We start from the raw sequence: 18,716 nt of genomic DNA, 5'->3' as shown, positions 1-18,716 counted from the left end.
ATTAGTTCGCCTGTCTTCCCAAGTCATGTGCAAAATTGACCTCCACAGTCACTTATGGACTCATTGTTAAGACCATGTTTAGGGAAGACAATCTTACTCGGTTATGAGAGATCGCCAAAGAAGAAGAAAATCAGATTTAAAGTCTGCATAAAGTGCACCTCCAACCAGTTGTGTGTTTTCCAACCAAGCGCTGTAGGAGAAGCCTGTGATCCACTGTGGATCGATCCTTCCTGAAGCCTGTCTGTTCAGTCTTTAGAATTTTTTCTTGTTCAGTGCTTCATGAAGAAGGACTTTCTTTTAGCCGGCTTCGTTTCATAAAAAGGGTGAATTGGGCAGATTCACCTTTGAATGCAAAGTGAAGCATATCTTTCTCACATCTCTCGTTTTACACACACACACACACACGCTCTGTGTCGCTTTCATTGACCCCATTCAGCCCCATAAATCTGCACAGGGACATCATTAGGAAGAACTTTCGGATGTCAAGATCTGCTTGATGGGGGAACGGACTCTCTCCTTCACGGGAGGTGTTTAAGTAGAGGTCAGGTGGCCACCTGTCACGGGTGCTCTAGCTGCGACCCCTGCACTGCAGCGGGCTGGACTAGATTGCCTTTGGGGGCCCCTTTCCAAGTCTACAATGCTGTGATTCTGGGATCCTTCGCTTCAGGCGCATCAGCGGACCCTGTGGCCCAGCGCGGCGACCCAGTTGTCCCGGCCCCTATCCGTGTCCGGCATCCGGGGCCTTCTCACGGGCAAGAGGAAGGCAGGCCGGGAACGATGGTCCTCACCCTTCTCTGAGAGGTTAATGACCCAGTTAGCGGTTCTTGGCTGCGGCTCCCGACATTTTGCAGACATTAAGAGCGGCTTCCTTGCCAAGTACATTCTGTTCCTTGGAGGTCAGCCAAGCCATCTCGGATTACCGTGTAATGCGACAAAGAGGCAGGGAGAGAGAAGGGGGGGGTTTGAATCTAGCTTTGGAAAAGGGGAAGCACCGCTTGCTAAATTTAAACCTCCGAGCTGGAAATGCTTCTCCGAAGCGCGATTTCGCCGCAGAGGGGAGCGGATCCCCCGGCAAACGCGGCTGAGATAATTGAACAGTTCCTCCGCGGAGACCCAACAGGCCTCCTGACTCTCCCTGGATCCAAATCCCCGCAGGAGGGGGGCGGCGGAGAGGATCTGGTAGCTGAGAACCAACTTCCTGCTCTGGGGGGTGCCAGAGGCTGGGGCAGGGAGGAGAGAGGGAGAGGGACCTGTGAGGACATTGGGGGGGTGAGAGGGGATGGGTGCCAGGATGTGGCAGCTGGCTTCTGGCGCTGCGGGTGCCAGCCTCCTGGACCCCCACCCACCGACGTGTGTCCCCCTCCCTCCCTCCTTTAAATCAGAGGGGCCAAATGCAGAAATTTGCATTCTCTGGCCTGGTGTACCCAGCAGCCCCATGAGGTGGAAAGCGAAGGCCTTCAGGTTATGAGGAGGAAGAGGAAGAGCAGGGGGCTGAGGGTGGGGGCCAAAAGCACATCGGACGCCCCCTAGCAGAGGGACACAATTCCTGCTGCGCATGTGGGGAGCAGTGATAGTGGGAGGGGGGAGAGAGAGAAAGAGCTGGAGGACATTCTCAGCCAGTTTTAAAGGTCCACTCTATGGAACTGCTGTGAGAAGAAGGCATGGAAGAATCGTAGAGTCGGAGGGGACTCCCAAAGGTCATCCAAACCAGCCCTCTGCAATGCAGGAATCCAGTGAAAGAATCCCAGCCTAAGAACATAAGAATCGCCTGACGGATCAGCCGGTGGCCCTTGCATCCTGCTCTCACAGTGGGAAACCAGCAAGCAGAATCGACCCCCTCATGCCCTCTCCCCTCCTGTGGTTTCCAGGGGCCATTTCTAGCCCTGCCTAGAAATGACACTGGGGACTGATCCTGGGACCTTCTGTTTTTTGTTTTTTTAAAGATATTTATTAAGGTTTCAAAAATTATATATAAAAAGAAAGAACAATAATACACAATAATACAAACAAAACAAAAACAAAAAACAGGTATAATTTCAATCCCTTATTTTCTTATCACTTACTTCCAAACTTAAAACACAATTAAAAACACGTAAAATTTCAATTGCTTATTTTCTTTTAACTTATTCCCCAGACCTCCTCACAGCTCCCCTTCTTGTATTCCAATTCTAATTATTAGCTCAGCAAATTCTTGTTACTTATTTCTCAACTTTAACTTAATAGTTTATCTTAGATTTATTTTTGCAAACCTTATTTTCATTTAATTTAGTTCATTTTAGAAATCCAATTTTACCTTATCCAAACTTAAACCTCGAACTTATACATCGATTCTTATTCTTAAAACGTTTTTTCCTAAGGTCGACCATGGTTCCCTTCCATGAATTTCCCGTTTTACATACCAATAACAAACAAAATAAAAACAAAATAAATTGTAGTTATGAACCCTTTGGATTCCCAAACTCCACCCCCCCTTTCCCGGCTTCAGCCCCCAGATCCTGGGACCTTCTGGATTGGGAGGGTGCACCCAACGGTCATCTAGTCCAACCCCCTGCGACACAAGAACCACAGCTCAAGATTCCCTGGTCGGTGGGCCATTCGAGCTATGCTCAAATGAAGCAAATAATTGTTTCGTTGGAAGCTGGGTCGTTGAGTGGAACCCCCAAATTTAGTCCTGCGCTGGAATCAAAGATGATCTCTCCCAGCTGGCAGAAGCTGTGTGTGATCTGCAATGATTGGTGCTTCAGAATAACAGTCCGTTATATCCTACAGTCTTACGGGGAGGGGGTGACCTGCTCCCACCCCACGCCCCCCCCACCTGAGTCCAAGAGGCAGGAGGGGGCAGTCTCAGGCCATCATGGTTGCAAGGCCCCCAGTACCAGGCCCTGTTAGGAGTGCTGAAGGTATAGAAGACCAGGAGAGATGGGCGCTGGTCCTCACCCTACCCAGTTCCTCCCATTTGGGGGGGGGGTGTCTTCTTTTTCAGGCGGCTGTATTCCCAGGACCAACCACTAGAGGGGCACAGAGCCCCATGCTCAGCAGTATTCCCCACATTTGTCTAAGGGGTCAGTCCAGGTTAAGCCCACCAGAGGCAGCTCCTGTATCCGCAAAAGCACCTTGCCTGGAAGTTTTATCCGGTGGAATGCTGTTTCCTAACCAGATACCCCTGGAGCTTCCTCTGCGCCGATGCACTCTGTGCATGCTCAGAGACACTCTCGACATGAATGGACGAAACCCTCCATTCACGGAAAAGCTGCTCTGCTGGTGGAAAGGAGGTGATGGGCTGGATAGGCGTTGGCCTGATCCTGGAGTAGTTATGAACCTGAGACTCTGGGGGAATCTTTAAAGAATATTTAGAAAACTATGGAATAAAAGGAAACACCTTGGCAGAATCAGACTGATCCCTGTATTGTATAAATATAAGTTCGTAGGGAGGTAAAAAGAAATTATATAAGAAATTAGTAACTGTGCAGTATAAAGTAATGGATAGATAAAGTACAATGAGATTAATTGGAAGTCCGTTTTAAATTTCTCCTCTCTAAGTTTTATAATTGTGCTGAGTATCAGGAGTATATATGATGATAATTATATTAATCTTCTTGTATCTTATAGTGTGGTGGTTTGTTTGCTTTTTCTGTTATTTGTTTGTTTGATTGCATGTTTGTTTACTTGTTCGTATGTCTGTTTTCTCATAAATGTATTTATTTTAAATTAATAAAGATATATATATATATATATATATATATATATATATATATATATATGCAGGTTTTGGTGTCTTCGGGTGTCTTCCCGAACAGAGCAGGATCTCAGTGTTCCAGTAACAAGAAGCCGAAAGCACCAGCCTGAAGATGACGAGTGAGACCTCGTCGAAACGTCGCCTAGACACCCCAACTCTTACACGGGAAGACACCCGAAGACACCAAAACCTGCATTCCTGTACCCGTGAAAATCTACGAAAGCAAATATATATATATATATATATATATATATATATATATATATATATATATATAAAAGAAACTGAGACTCTGGGTGTGAGGTTTAAAGGGGATGGTAAGAACCACCCTGAGATTTATGGGGGTAGGGTGGGATACAAATAATAATAATAATAATAATAATAATAATAATAATAATAATAATAAAAAATCAGAAGGTAGCCCACAAGTGGGGCTAGAATTTAGTAGCCCACAGGGCAGAGGAAACTGTCTTCTAGTGTCTACAATGCAGGAGCCACAACTTAAGAATCCCAAAGAAGTTCACAAGTTTTTGACGTCATACAACCATGGGCTTGTAGAGATGGAAAGGGCCCCCCAGGGGCCATCTAGCCCAACCCCTTGCGAGGCAGGAATCACAGCTAAAGAACCCCCGACAAGCGGCCGTCCAACCTCTCTCTAAAAATCTCCTGCAGATTCTTCCCAACGGAAGGTTCTTCCACCAAGGGGGAAGTAGGTAGGCAGAAAGTTGCACAAACAGTGTGGCAGTTGGGGAGCCACTGCCAGCCCCAGTTTAGCACACAGTCTGTGCTTTCCCCTTGCTAATTGGCAGCAAGAAGCTCGTCAACATTTAAATATGAGGCTCGGTCATGCCAGCAGGAGGAGGGGGGGGGGGTGTGCGCCAAGGCTCCTTCCTTGCCAAGGATTTTCGAAGAGCGGATTTCTCTAGGAAATTCCTGCAACCAGGGGGTGGGTTGGGGGGGGAGCAGGAGCATTGGCAAACATCCACCCCCCTCCCCATCTCCTCACCGTGTTCTACATTAAAAAAAATAAATGTGGGGAAAGACACAGCTTTCCACCAACAAACTCTCTTTCAAATCAGAAGGAGTGAAGGGGGTGAAGGTCCTGTGTGAGTGTCTGGAGGCGGTTGGAGGATGGATGGCGGCTAACGGATTGAGGTTGAATCCTGACAAGGCAGAAGTACTGTTCTTGGGGGACAGGAGGTGGGCAGGTGTGGAGGATTCCCTGGTCCTGAATGGGGTAACTGTGCCCCTGAAGGACCAGGTGTGCAGCCTGGGAGTCATTCTGGACTCACAGCTGTCCATGGAGGCGCAGGTCAATTCTGTGTTGAGGCAGCTGTCTCCCAGCTCCACCTGGTACGCAGGATGAGACCCTCCCTGCCCGCAGACTGTCTCACCATAGTGGTGCATGCTCTGGTTATCTCCCGCTTGGACTCCTGCATGTGCTCTACGTGGGGCTACCTTTGAAGGTGACCCGGAAACTCCAGAATGCGGCAGCCAGACTGCTGACTGGGAGCGGCCGCAGAGACCACATAACACCGGTCTTGAAAGACCTACATTGGCTCCCAGTACGATTCTGAGCACAAGACAAAATGTTGGTGCTGACCTTTAAAGCCATCAATGGCCTCAAAGGCCCAGTATACCTGAAGGAGAGTCTCCACCCCCATCGTTCTGCCCAGACACTGAAGGCCTTCTGGCAGTTCCCTCCCTGCGAGAAGCCAAGTTACAGGGAACCAGGCAGAGGGCCTTCTCCGTAGTGGCACCCGCCCTGTGGAACGCCCTCCCACCAGATTTCAAGGAAATAAACAACTACCAGACTTTTAGAAGACATCTGAAGGCAGCCCTGTTTAGGGAAGCTTTTAATGTTTGATGCGTTACTGTATTTTAATATTGTGTTGGAAGCCGCCCAGATGGGCGGGGTATAAATAATAAATAATTTATTATTATTATTATTATTATTATTATTATTATTATTATTATTATTTCTATTATTATTAGTATTATTATTAACTGAGTCACTGAGAGAATTGTAGAATTGTAGAATTGGAAGGGACCCTCAGGGGTCATCCAGTCCAACCCCCTGCAATGCAGGAATCACAGCTAAAGCATCCAGGACAGATGGCCGTCTGACTTGTGCTTGAAAACATCCCAAGAGGGAGAATCTACCAGCTTCCGAGGGAGTCTGTTCCACTTTCAGAAAATTCTTCCTAATGTTTAGTTGGAGGATGGAGCTGAAAAGATCTTCTAACTAAAGCAATCCCAAAATATTTCCTAATGTAGACATAGTAAAAGTCCCGGTAGATCAGGTGAGTGGCCCGTCCAATCCAGACTTTGTCCTCATAATGGCCAGCCACGTACCCTCCAAGTGTTTCAGTTTTCCAGGGACAGCCCCAGAATTATGAAACCCTCGCCAGCTTCTGATTTAATTCCGGAAGCTCCCTATTTCTACTGCTGTCGCTGCTGAGCTCATCAAGAAGGATCAGCCTGTGCTTGTCCTGAGTGCGAGTGGCAGCGAGGGAGCACCCTGTTGCCTCTCCATGGCTGCCACTGCTGGCCTCCTCCCTTGGACAGCTTGTCTTCTTCTTTGGTGATCCCTCGTAGCCGAGTAAGATTGTCTTCCATGAACACGGTTTTAACAGTCAGTCCATAAGTGACTGTGGAGGCCAATTCTGGATCCACACGTCCTTCCACAGTGAGGACATAGGTTTCTGGGCAGGAGTTGATCACATTGAGGATTTGCCAAGCGTGCCTTCCTCTTAGCACGTTTCTCCTTTGCGTCCTGAGTTCAAGTGTCTTCAAAATCCATGACACCTTTGGTCAAGGCTCTTTTGCAACTGGAGCACTCGCAGGCCAGTGTTTCCAAATTATCCATGTTTATACAGTCATACCTTGGTTTTCAAACAGCTTAGTTCTTGAGTGTTTCAACTCCTGAACGCCACAAACCCGGAAGTGACTGTTCCAGTTTGTGAACTATTTTTGGAAGCCAAACATCCAACAGGGCTTCTGCGGCTTCCTATTGGCTGCAGGAGCTTCCTGCAGCCAATTCGAAGCTGCGCTTTGGTTTCCAAACATTTTGGAAGTCAAACAGACTTCCAGAATGGATTCCGAGGTACGACTGTGCTGCCTTTTCTTAGATTTGCCTTGAGAGAGTCTTTAAACCTCTTTTGTAGACCACCAGCATTACGCTTTCCATTCTTAAGTTGAGTAGCTGCTATAAAAGATAATAAACAGGCATCCGCACAACATGACCAGTCCAACGAAGTTGATGTTGAAGAATGATTGCTTTGACACTGGGGATCTTTGCTTTTTCAAGGACACTTGACATTTGCTGGAGAGCGGGAGAGGAGAGTAGAGACTGCAGCCCCAAAGGCCTGGATCCATGTGATGTGCTGGCTCCGAGGGGCTGGCAGAGGGCAGGAGGGCTGCCCTGGGTATGAAGAAAGGGATTGGGGAGCAGAGCAAAAGGAGTCTGGGTTTATTTTTATTTTTTAAAATGCTTTGTGAAAATTTACATTGATGTTTCATTGTGAAAGAAATGCAGTAGGAATCCTAGTTTCGGGTTGTTATCGACTTGGCCCTTCTATGCAAAGCGTATTATGACTACCTGCTGATTTTCAGGAAGACGTCCAATGCTGGTGGGGAGAGGTCGGGGGCCATTCCCACCCACCCCTTCAATGTAGCTGGATTGACAACTGCAGTTCGGTCCCATAATGAGAAAGTCTGAATTTTCACAGGTCTTAATGCAAAACCTTTGCTCCCAAAAGAGGAGGTTGGGTCTAGGAGATGTGGGCTTGACTCCTCTGTGTCTGAGATGGACATGGGGGAATCACCTGAAAGGCCAATAAAAATGGTTCAGGGGGGAGTCGGGTCTGTTTAGCTTGGAGAAAATCAGAGCAGGAGATAGTCACCAAATATCTGAAAGGCTGCTGTCACATGGAGGGACTGCCTCCTGAAGGCCTGATGGACGCTGCCTTTGCCTCTCTCTACCTGGCTTGGGGTGGGGCTAGACAGGCTCCACAAGGACTGCAGCTGCTTTTAAACTTTTTTTTTTTTAATTTTTATCTCTGTTGTTTTAAATGAGACCATCTTGGCTGTGAGCCCTGGAAGACCTGCACCCTGCTTTGCTGGCCCTTTCCCATCTGGCCTGGGAGAGTGGAGTGCGGACTGACTCCAGCTACAAAACTGAGGCTGTTGGACAGATTCTTGGGCTGAAGTATTGTTTCCTGGGGGCTGAGAGAGCTGTTGCTGTTTTTGATATTATTGTTGTATCCTTAGTTTTAGATCTTATGATTTACGTGGAAATTGTTTCCATTAGGTTTTGATGTGCGTTTTTTTATTGTTTATGACTTCTGTTATGTTTGTAATTATGTAAATCTTGCCATGCTGTAAGTCGCCTGGAGCATAGTTTCAACTATGGAAAGGCGACATGCAAATAAAATGATGATAATGATTATGATGATGGTGGAAGGGTCAGGAGTTCAGCCTACACTTGAGTAGGACCCTGGCAGAGACACATGCCCGAATGGCATGTTCTCTCTCTCATGGTTAATCATTCGGGAGCTTCAAAAGCTTTCTTCTGCCCGAACATCACAGCTACTGATGCCAAGCGACACTGGCACACTTAGGGATCCACAGAGTTTGCGCACCTTGTATAACAGACCTCAGCAACTCAGCATTTTGGCTAATCTACTTTATTTACATAGAAACACACACGGAGCACTGCAACATGGCTCCCTCTCTCTCTAGCATCAGTAGTAGATAGGTAGCCGTGTTGGTCTGCCATAGTCAAAATAAAAAAAAAATTTCCAGTAGCACCTTAAAGACCAACTAAGTTAGTTCTTGGTATGAGCTTTCGTGTGCATGCACACTTCTTCAGATACCAGAAGAAGTGTGCATGCACACGAAAGCTCATACCAAGAACTAACTTAGTTGGTCTTTAAGGTGCTACTGGAAAATTTTTTTTTATTTTGTCTCTAGCATCAGACAGCAAAGAGAAAAGGAACAAAGGACAACATTCCCACTTCACGGAACACAGTAACACAAACATCCTGTCTCCGTCACTTCCCACTCTGTGGAGTCAAAACACACACCGTCATGTGATTGACAACAATCCCATGACTGCAATCACGGAGCTGGAATTCTAACAGGAAGGTGGAGCCACCGGAGGGTCGGACCCAAAGGAATGGTGTAAGGTTACAAGGAAGGAGATTCCAACTGAACACCAGAAAGAACTGTCTGAGGTTAAGAGCTGTAGAGACAGTGGAGTGGATTCCCTTGGAAAGTGGTGAGCTCTCCTTCATTGGAGGTTTTAAAGCCAAGGGTGGATGACCATCTGTGAGGGATTCTTGAGCTGTTTCCTGCATTGCAGGGGGTTGGACTAGATGACCCTTGAGGTCTCTTTCAGCTCTGCGATTCCATTATTCTAAATCTTTGTTCCCTGGGGAATTCCAGAGTCGTTTCATCTCTGGTGGAACCTTCTCTTCCCTCCCAAATCCCAAGGGGAACTCCTTGCCCGCTTCATCAACCCACACCCCCTAATTTAGGTTCAAATGTTGCTATTGATGGCAGCACACTTCCTCCCCCAATAAAATCTGCCAGGGAAGTAGGGTGCTACCGATTGCCCTTGTGGGGGTGGCCACAGAGGTACAAGTGGCCGGCATATCTCCTCCTCGCAACATCTTTTATGAAGAAGACATCTTTGTTCTGCATCTTTCTCCATTCCAAGCTCATTTGTTGATGTGAAGAGAAAGGGATGCCCCAGTCCACGTGTAAAAGCCTAGGAGGAGTCTGTGTTGAGGCTCAGGCGAAATGCCTGCTTTGTTCATGTAAGACTTCCTTGCTTACTGTAGGTCATTGTCCTGCAGGAACAGCCTTAGCAGATTCAGATCTGGCGGGCGGACACTGCCTTTTCCAGCAATTAAAGCCCTCCAAGTCAGTATTTAATCACCCATTAAAACCCTTTATTGCCTCATATGCTGGTGGCAAATGCTACCCATTAATTAAGCACGGAGATAACATTAGCGAGATCCTTATTTCTATCCGTAATGGAATGGAGCAGGCAGGGCAATTCTGTGCATGCTTAGAGACCACATACATGCAAGATGGAGCCAGCTGGTTTTCTGCTACCCCAGAGGGGACAACCCGAACCGATGGAGTCAAATGTAGTTGGAGATGGAGTCAAATGTAGTATCTTTTTTTTTTAATGTAGGCTAATAATGTAGTTCTGATATGATTTCCAGACCTCTTGCTAGAATGCACTTTCAAATTTAAATGGTCTGGAGCAGGGTGCTGGCGTTAGATGGCAAACCTTGACACACTTGGGGCTGCCACACGAGCAAGATGAATAAACACCCAGCAATCAAAGATAATGGGAGAGGATTTACCCCAGCAAATCATTTGTCAAAATGACAAATACCCAAATACAGACGGTCGTTTACCCTCGCTAGATTCAACGTGCTACCATCTGCCTTTATTGCAGGGCAGATTCGAGGGTAAACCGGAACGAATATCTGCCCTTGCGGCTTGATGGAGGTAGAAACTGTCTCTCATGCCTTGTTACGCTGTCGTTTCTACGGGAATATACGCTTGGCATTTATTACCCCTGCTAGGCAAAAATCTCCAAATGAATCCGAACTTCAGTGTCTAAAATCCCTGGTAGAGGACAAGGATCCTGAGATCACGTTAAGGGTAGCCAAATTCATAGAATCATAGAATCCTAGAGTTGGAAGAGACCACAAGGGCCATCGAGTCCAACCCCCTGCCAAGCAGGAAACACCATCAGAGCACTCCTGACATATGGTTGTCAAGCCTCTGCTTAAAGACCTCCAAAGTGGGAGACTCCACCACACTCCTTGGCAGCAAATTCCACTGTCGAACAGCTCTTACTGTCAGGAAGTTCTTCCTAATGTTTAGGTGGAATCTTCTTTCTTGTAGTTTGGATCCATTGCTCCATGTCCGCTTCTCTGGAGCAGCAGAAAACAACCTTTCTCCCTCCTCTATGTGACATCCTTTTATATATTTGAACATGGCTATCATATCACCCCTTAACCTCCTCTTCTCCAGGCTAAACATGCCCAGCTCCCTTAGCCGTTCCTCATAAGGCATCGTTTCCAGGCCTTTGACCATTTTGGTTGCCCTCCTCTGGACACGTTCCAGTTTGTCAGTGTCCTTCTTGAACTGTGGTGCCCAGAACTGGACACAGTACTCCAGGTGTGGTCTGACCAGAGCAGAATACAGTGGCACTATTACTTCCCTTAATTCTGTGCGTTTGCCAGAAAACGTAGGGAACAAGCTGCACTATCATAATGATTAAGGCCTTAAATGATAATTTTAGGTTATATGTTAGTGACTAAGTTTCAATTTATATATATTTTTAACTTTTGCTTTATCTGTATTGTCCCTGTTATACCTAATTGCAAATTCAAATGTATCCCTATTGTGTTTTATGACTTCCTTGATATTGTATGTGGGCTGGAACTGGTCTGTGACCGAAATAATGAAATTCAATCTACACACTTGGGGCTTTGCGACAAGTCCTAATGTTTGTAAGCATCCTCTGAAATCACCCCAGGCTCACCCCTCCCAACCAGCCAAGTAACGAACCATGTTTCAATCCTGGTAAAGAAAGCAGCTGCAAATGGAAAAGGGAAGAAGAGGTTGGCACATAGGCCCAACCAAAGCATATTGAGAGTTTATTGGGTCGCTAAAACGTTCTTCAAACCATCTGCAATTTTTGTGTCCTTCCCCCCTCAAAAAAAAGTAAGAGCAAGCCTTCAGAAAATGCTGTGTATTTTTATTCTTACAAAAAGAGAGGATTTTCTTTCTTTCTTTAGGAAAGTATAACTTGATTTTTTTTTAAAGGATGCAACAAAAGGATAACCCAAAGAGCAGAGCGAAAAGGCAGAAAGGCACATAGTTGTATAATTGCATACAAGAACAACGTACAGAAAATATATGCTTGAGATACTTTTGATTTCTCCTAAAAAAATAGCAATAAGGCACTTTGTGTTTGTTGAATACAAAAGTATGTGCTGGTGAATCAGGAATCTGTGGTTCAGGGAAGGTTAACGATAGAGAACAGGCATACAAAAGAGTAATTCATCTCATTTTTATATCTTTTATAAATATGCTAGGAGAGCTCTCAGTTTAAGAGGGGGGACGATCCTCCCCTCCAGTCTGTGTGCACACCTTAAAAGTAAGTAATCCTCGTGCCGCAATAACTGTGTTTAAGAGCGCTGGTGTTTGTTTGACAGAAAGCAGCAGCCCAGATCATTCTGGTGTCCTAAATCTCACTTTTCTCAGGAGTTTTCTGGAAGACAGGTGTGTGTGTGTGTGTGTGTGTGTGTGTGTGTGTGTGTGTGTGTGCAGGACAAGTTTGATGATGCTGAGAGGGTAGTGACTGCCTTTTTCCTCTTTGGCGATCCCTCGTAGCCGAGTAAGATTGTCGTCCATGAACACAGTTTTAGCAGTGAGTCCGTAAGTGACTGTGGAGGCCAATTCTGGATCCACACGTCCTTCCACAGTGGGGACATTGGTTTCCGGGCGGGTGTTGATCACGGTGTGGATTTGCCAAGCGTACCTTCCTCTTGGCACGTTTCTCCCTTGCGTCTTGAGTTCGAGTGTCTTCAAAGCCCATGACACCTTCGGAAAAGGCTGTTCTCCAATTGGAGGGCTCGCAGGCCAGTGTTTCCCGGTTGTTGGTGCTTAAACTACATTTTTTAGACTCATGGGACAGGTGAGATTTGAACCAAGGGCTGCCTGTCCATCTTAGACTAAAATACTTATATTGCAACTGTGGAGTTTTCTATTCATCTTATAACCATGGAATAATAATAATAATAATAATAATAATAATAATAATAATAATAATAGATTTTAAAATATGCACACACATAAACTCACTGTAACCGCTGCAGATTTGGTGATTCAACGCATGTACAGTCGTACCTCGGAAGTCGAATGGAATCTGTTCTGGAAGTCCGTTTGACTTCCAAAACGTTTGGAAACCAAAGTGTGGCTTCTGATTGGCTGCAGGAAGCTCCTGCAGCCAATCGAAAGCTGCGCTGGATGTTCGAGTTCCAAAGAACATTTGCCAACCACAATGCTCATTTCCGGGTTTGCGGTGTTCAAGAGCCAAAATGTTTGACTGGTGAGGCGTTTGAGATCCAACGTACGGCTGTATATTGCAAAGCAATGAACCAACCACCTGGGAGGTGGAATTGAGCTACGAAAAGGAACTAGGGATTAGAAAGAAGTGTCTCGCCTAACCAGAGTTAATCATTGCACACAGCCCCATCAATAGCAGCTGGGGGGGGGGGGTTAGAGAACAACATCCTTCTCACTTTCCCCCCAGCAAGAGAATCATGCTTTATAAAGACACAACTGCAAATAGAGATGCTTCGACTCTATTTATGGCAAGAGGGATATATATATATATGCACGCAATTTTGCCAAGAGAAAAGGAAACGCAGAAAATGATCCACTGGGTATTTCCCCCACTTTTAATGTCTAATGCAAACTTCCTAACTTCCCCCTCCCCACAGAAATAACACCAGGGCTGCTGCCTCCAGCTGAAGCCACAAGCTCAAGCCAATATTTGCACAGGAGTTATGGGACTTTCAGTTCACGGAATGTTCCACATTAAAGCATTTTTCTCATGCCTAAGTTTTATGAGAAGATGCTGGAGATAAAAGGGAGAGGAGAGAGAGAGAGAGAGAGAGAGAGAGAGAGAGAGAGAGAGAGAGAGAGAGAGAGAAATCCTAACATGAAAAATGACTGGCCTGTGCTCTTCCTTTTTAATAAAAATAAAAATCTGCAGTTGGAACTCGTTTCTCGCAGCAAACAAACCAACCCTTTGCCCATCTCATGCAAACCAAACAACTATCTTAGTTTACAGCTTCTGAACCCCATTTGCTGAAAACTAGGGGTAGGGAGAGGGGTCTTGAGTTCGAATCTTGATTGGGGATTTACCACAGGTATATCCTTGGCCACTGTGAGAACAGGATGAGGGGCTAAACAACTTGGGACCAGTTTACCTACGAGATCGTCAAATTGGCCCTGTTCCCTGTTCCGCATTTGAAAGCACTCGATCTTTTACACTTTGGAACTCCCTGCCTATTGATACTAGCAGGCGCCTTCTCTGCATTCTTTCTGGTGCTTGCAAAATTTTTTAAATGTTTCCAGTTGCTTTGAAAGTTGATGCGAGCTTTAACTTGTTTTGGCGTTTTAACCTTTTGTTCCGTTTTAACGATGGTGGGAATTTCTCCCTGGTGATTTTATTGTTTCATCTTTTTGCAAACTGCTTTGAGGCTCTTCCCACAAGCAAGCAGTGTGTGAATTTTCGGAAATAAATAAATGAATAGATTTGCCCTGTGGTAGGAATTTCATGGTCTTAGATATATGGTAATGTTCACCAACCAAGCACATACATAGATCAGCACAGGAAGACAGACCTGGAACCATTTTGATTCCTAAACTGAGCAAATGTTTTCTCTGCAAGGTCAAACTGGAAAAGCCTCCCCATTGCCTTTTCCTTCACAAATCCTGTCTTAAGGGTATGTCTGTGTTTGAATAGGGTGTGAGCCTGTGACCTGGCCCAGGAACTAAGTATTTATCATTACAAAAGACTGGCCAGGCTCCCCAGGCAATCCAATCAAGTATCCTGCCAGACAGGAGATAAACAACAACAGGAGAAAAACAGTATTAAAATTTCTGTTTCAGACCGCCTTTTCTGTGATGTCGGTGTGATGTATCTGAGGGGTGGTCTTAGGTTACACCCCGTCTGTGATGTATGTATGATGTTTCTGGGGGTGGTCTTGGTCTACAGGGTGGCAATTTCAAAAGTCTTTATAAGGCCTTGCACACCATTTTTCTGGGTCCCTCCTCTCTCCTGCAGGTGAGGGGAGCACCCTGTTGCAACAGATCAATAAAGGCCAAGCCTACAGGCTGCTGTTTTGCTCCAAGTAATCCTGGTTGGTGTCTTTGTTTTGTCCAAGGGAGCCCTCGGATTTTCCCGTTAACAGCCCTCGCTGGTGGGATCCCACAGGACCTGATGTCCTTATGCTACATAGAGGTGACTGAAATGTCTTCGAGTGGGATGCATCCCACCCGAAGACATTTCAGGCATCTCTACGTAGCATAAGAGCATCTGGGAGAGCTCTTGAGCAACTAACATTTCACGGGCAATGGTGCAAGGAACCTTCCTCTGGATTGCACAGGAGAATGTAAACGCAGCCTGCTGGATCCGGTCCAGGGCCCATCTAGTCCTGCTTCCTGTTCTCAACATGGAAACAATTTTATTAACTTCTCCTCTAATGCTCCTCAACCTGTGCGCATTCTGGATCACACAGATCAATTTTAGTAATTAGGACTGTAGCATATGCAAAGTACCCAAGGATATTCTCCACAAGTAAGAATTCCAACAGCCTTTAGTGCAAGCATGCTTTTAATTCAACTCCTGCCTCTCTGAAGATGTTTACAAGGGGTCCCACAAATGCAAAATCCAAAAACACCCCAGAAATAGGAGAGCCTAAATATTTCATGCATGCAACTCTCTGGCTATATGTGCATTAAGTTCACAAATCCCTGGACCAATTACAAAAGAGAGAGAGGGGCGTAGCTGTGCTTTTATCATGGAAGTTTTGCAATGTGTTTCTAATGTTGCACACATCTTTTGATAAAGCGCCATATATAAATGGACTGAATCAATAAATTAAATAAATTCAGTCCTCTCTGCACTTGATGTTTGGAACAAGGACTCATCCATTTCCTTCCACAGCGCATTACCTTGCAGGGTTGAGGCTCTAGGAACAGGCCTGCTGAATTTGTGACACACCATGTGTCTCAATGTGGTCTCCGGGAAACTCAGGGCGGTCTCTCGGACTTGTTTTTTAGGCCTGGGGAAATGGGAACGCCAAACACCGCAAGGTGGAGAATTTCCCCCCAAGAAAAAAACACATTCTGAGAAATTCCAGCTTAGGTCTCAAAACCACCTTATCTACGTTTGTGTTAGACAAGAGCCCACAGCTCAGTTAAAAAAAGAAAGAAAGAAAAGAAAAAAGGACGAGGATCTACTGTGAGTTTTCTTCTTTCTCAAAGGCATGAAGAATACAAGAGTTTCTTCTAGTCTAGTGTGGCATTTAGGCACAGAAAATCCTCTTCAGGGAGCCCAATCTGTACAGTGTTTCCATTTATTTGCTGGCCCAAGAGGGTGGAAACTTTTTAGGAAGATCTTGCGGGAATTCAAACTGAATTATCCTGACCCTCTGCTTTGATTTCTCTCTTAGCGGGGTTTTCAGTACTGTCCTGAGCTGCAACTGGTTTTATTCACTTGTTTTAAACCCATTTCCCCCCTGTTTGCATCGTTATTATTTTTAACAGAAAACTTAACGAGGTGCCAGTGACGGGGCACAGCTTCACCAGCCCAAGAGAGAACCATTTTTGATCAAATCCAGACAACTTCACTTTTTCATTTTAACCTGCTGCAGAACGTGGCCAGATGCAGAATTGTTTAACTGTCATTCTAAGTCTAAGCTTGGGTTTCTTGGGGGGGGAGAGATGTTAAGTCCGCCCCCCCAGCTTTTTAAACATTTTGAAATAGCATGGACATTTAAAAGTTCCATGCATTGCAGGGGTTGCGATAGATGACCTTTGGGGGTCTCTTCCAACTCCACAATTATGTGATCCTATGTTAACAGTAAAAGCTATGGTTTTCCCAGTAGTGATGTATGGAAGTTAAAGCTGGATGATCAAGAAGGCTGATCGCTGAAGAATGGATGCTTTTGAATTCTGGTGCTGGAGGAGACTCTGGAGAGTCCCATGGACTGCAAGAAGATCCAACCTCTCCATTCTGAAGGAAATCAGCCCTGAGTGCTCACTGGAAGGACAGATCCTGAAGCTGAGGCTCCAATACTTTGGCCACCTCATGAGAAGAGAAGACTCCCTGGAAAAGACCCTGATGTTGGGAAAGATGGAGGGCACAAGGAGACGGGGACGCCAGAGGACGAGATAGTGGGACAGTGTTCTCGAAGCTACAAGCATGAGTTTGACCAAACTGCGGGAGGCAGTGGAAGACAGGAGTGCCTGGCATGCTCTGGTCCAGGTGGTCACGAAGAGGCGGACACGACTAAATGACTAAACAACAACAACAAATGTTAACAGCTCCTCCACTAAAAAACCAAACACCCAACAGCCTGTCAAAGATAAAATACTTAGGACTTTTGCAGGCCGAAATCAGCTTTGCACCACATTCTGACAACCTGCTTTCTGCCTGCGTATCGTATGGGGGAGAAATTCACATCAGCTCAGCTCTCGCAATGCACTCAGTCTCAAAAAGAGAAAAATAATTCAGCATGCCAGAGATTTGCAGCATGCACCCGATGCAGATATTTGATTTATTTTGTTAAAAATAAAGCTTGCTCATCAATAAGGGGTTGTGAGCTGTCAGGGAAAGGACCTACAGAGGAGAGAGAGAGAGAGAGAGAGAGAGAGAGAGAGAGAGAGAGAGAGAGAGGAGCTGGCCTACTGTTATGCAACCAAAAGGCTAAATATAATTCCTGGCTAGAGACACATCCCCCCCCCTCCTTCTGCATTGGTGGTGGGTTGGCCAGCAGGAGTTATTGTAACCCCACCGCCTGCAGGAAGGTGCCTGTCAGCTGTGCATCAGATCTGGCAAATTACAATAAGCGGTTTATTTTTTTCTGAAAAAGCTGACTTGTGCAGTTTCCCAGGCAGCCGCCATCAAACGCTCTCTCAGGATCCCCCCCCCCCAAAAAAAACCCTCCTCTCCACCAGCCCCTTCTAAGCCTGGCCGGTCAAAGCTGAAAATGCAATGTACAACAGCGCCCCTGAGATTTCACAGGAAGGACCAAAGGACGCTGCTTGTTTGAGGACTTTAGCATCTCAGGGCGTCCGCATTTGACCTTCGTATGAAATGAAGGGACTATTGGATTTAGCAAATATGTACTGGGCAGCAGGAGGAAAACAAGGACGCTAAGAATTGTTTGGCAGTGGAACGGACTCCCTTGGAAAATGGGCTCTCCTTCCTTGGAGGTTTAGAGCAGAGACTGGAGGGCTCACTGTCATCGTTGCTTGAGCTGAGATTCCTTCATTGCTTTTACTTGGTATTTTAAGTCAGGACATTAATAGACAGGACATTAAACGGTTTTTATACGCAACAACAGCGGCAAGAGTTTTGTTGGGCCAGAAATGGAAGCAAGAAGAAACCCTGTCGAAAGAAGAATGGCAGACGAAATTACTGGACTACGCAGAATTGGACAAAATAACAGGACAGATTCAAAAACTGTGGGACCAGAGATTCGCAGAAGATTGGAAGAAATATACAAATTATTTGAAGAGCAACTGTAATCAACAAATTACGCTAGTAGGACTACAAGAAGTTTTGTAAGGAGGGAAACAGGAAATATTGCAAAGAAGAGAGATATTAGTTATGATATTTAAATGTAATAGTGAAAGTCAAAAATGTAAATTAGGTGAAAAATTGGAAAAAATTCAGATGTGATGGATGGAAGTCTAAAAAATTGTATAAGGTATAAAAGTATGTTTAATAATTGTTGAAAATGTTATGTTAAAAACTAATAAAACATATTTTTAAAAAAGAGATTCCTTCATTGCAGGGGGTTGGACTAGATGGCCACTGGGATCCCTCCCTCCCAGCTCTACGATGCAATGCATTCAAAGATGTGCCCTTTCTCGCAGAATCATAGAAATGTAGAGTTGGAAGGGATCCCCAAGGCCCATCTAGTCTGACCCCTTGCAGTGCTGGGCGACGCAAAACTCAGAAAGTGCCCAGTCTCTTCACTGTTCATTAGAAAGAAAGAAGGAGCAAAAGAAGATGGAGAGATCTGTGGTCGTCACGTTGTTCACAAAAGCATTTCCTTTTCCTGCCAGTGACACAGCATGAGAAACCTTGACCTTGCTGATCTGCATTGGTTTTGCAACAAGGCTGTAATCCCAGTGGCGTAGC

The 18,716-nt window shown here is 45.6% G+C and overlaps 3 long non-coding RNA genes across 3 annotated transcripts; 1 reads left to right on the top strand and 2 right to left on the bottom strand.

Moving 5' to 3' along the window:
• Positions 1-690: 690 nt before the first annotated feature.
• Positions 691-3,656, bottom strand: LOC310707764. The gene is made up of 3 exons (XR_014526726.1): positions 3,327-3,656; positions 2,503-3,233; positions 691-1,919 (listed from the first exon to the last, which is right to left on the bottom strand). It is a non-coding gene; the product is annotated as an uncharacterized lncRNA (long non-coding RNA).
• A 7,410-nt stretch (positions 3,657-11,066) lies between these two features.
• Positions 11,067-13,898, top strand: LOC310707464. Its single transcript, XR_014526471.1, has 2 exons — positions 11,067-12,070; positions 12,101-13,898. It is a non-coding gene; the product is annotated as an uncharacterized lncRNA (long non-coding RNA).
• LOC310707491 lies at positions 11,408-18,716 on the bottom strand. The gene is made up of 2 exons (XR_014526506.1): positions 16,880-18,716; positions 11,408-16,416 (listed from the first exon to the last, which is right to left on the bottom strand). It is a non-coding gene; the product is annotated as an uncharacterized lncRNA (long non-coding RNA).

This window comes from Podarcis liolepis (genome assembly GCF_965112155.1).
Source record: "Podarcis liolepis genome assembly, chromosome: 5".
Lineage (NCBI taxonomy): Eukaryota > Metazoa > Chordata > Lepidosauria > Squamata > Lacertidae > Podarcis > Podarcis liolepis.
Note: the sequence above shows the minus strand (reverse complement) of the source record. Positions and strands in the feature narration are given on the sequence as shown.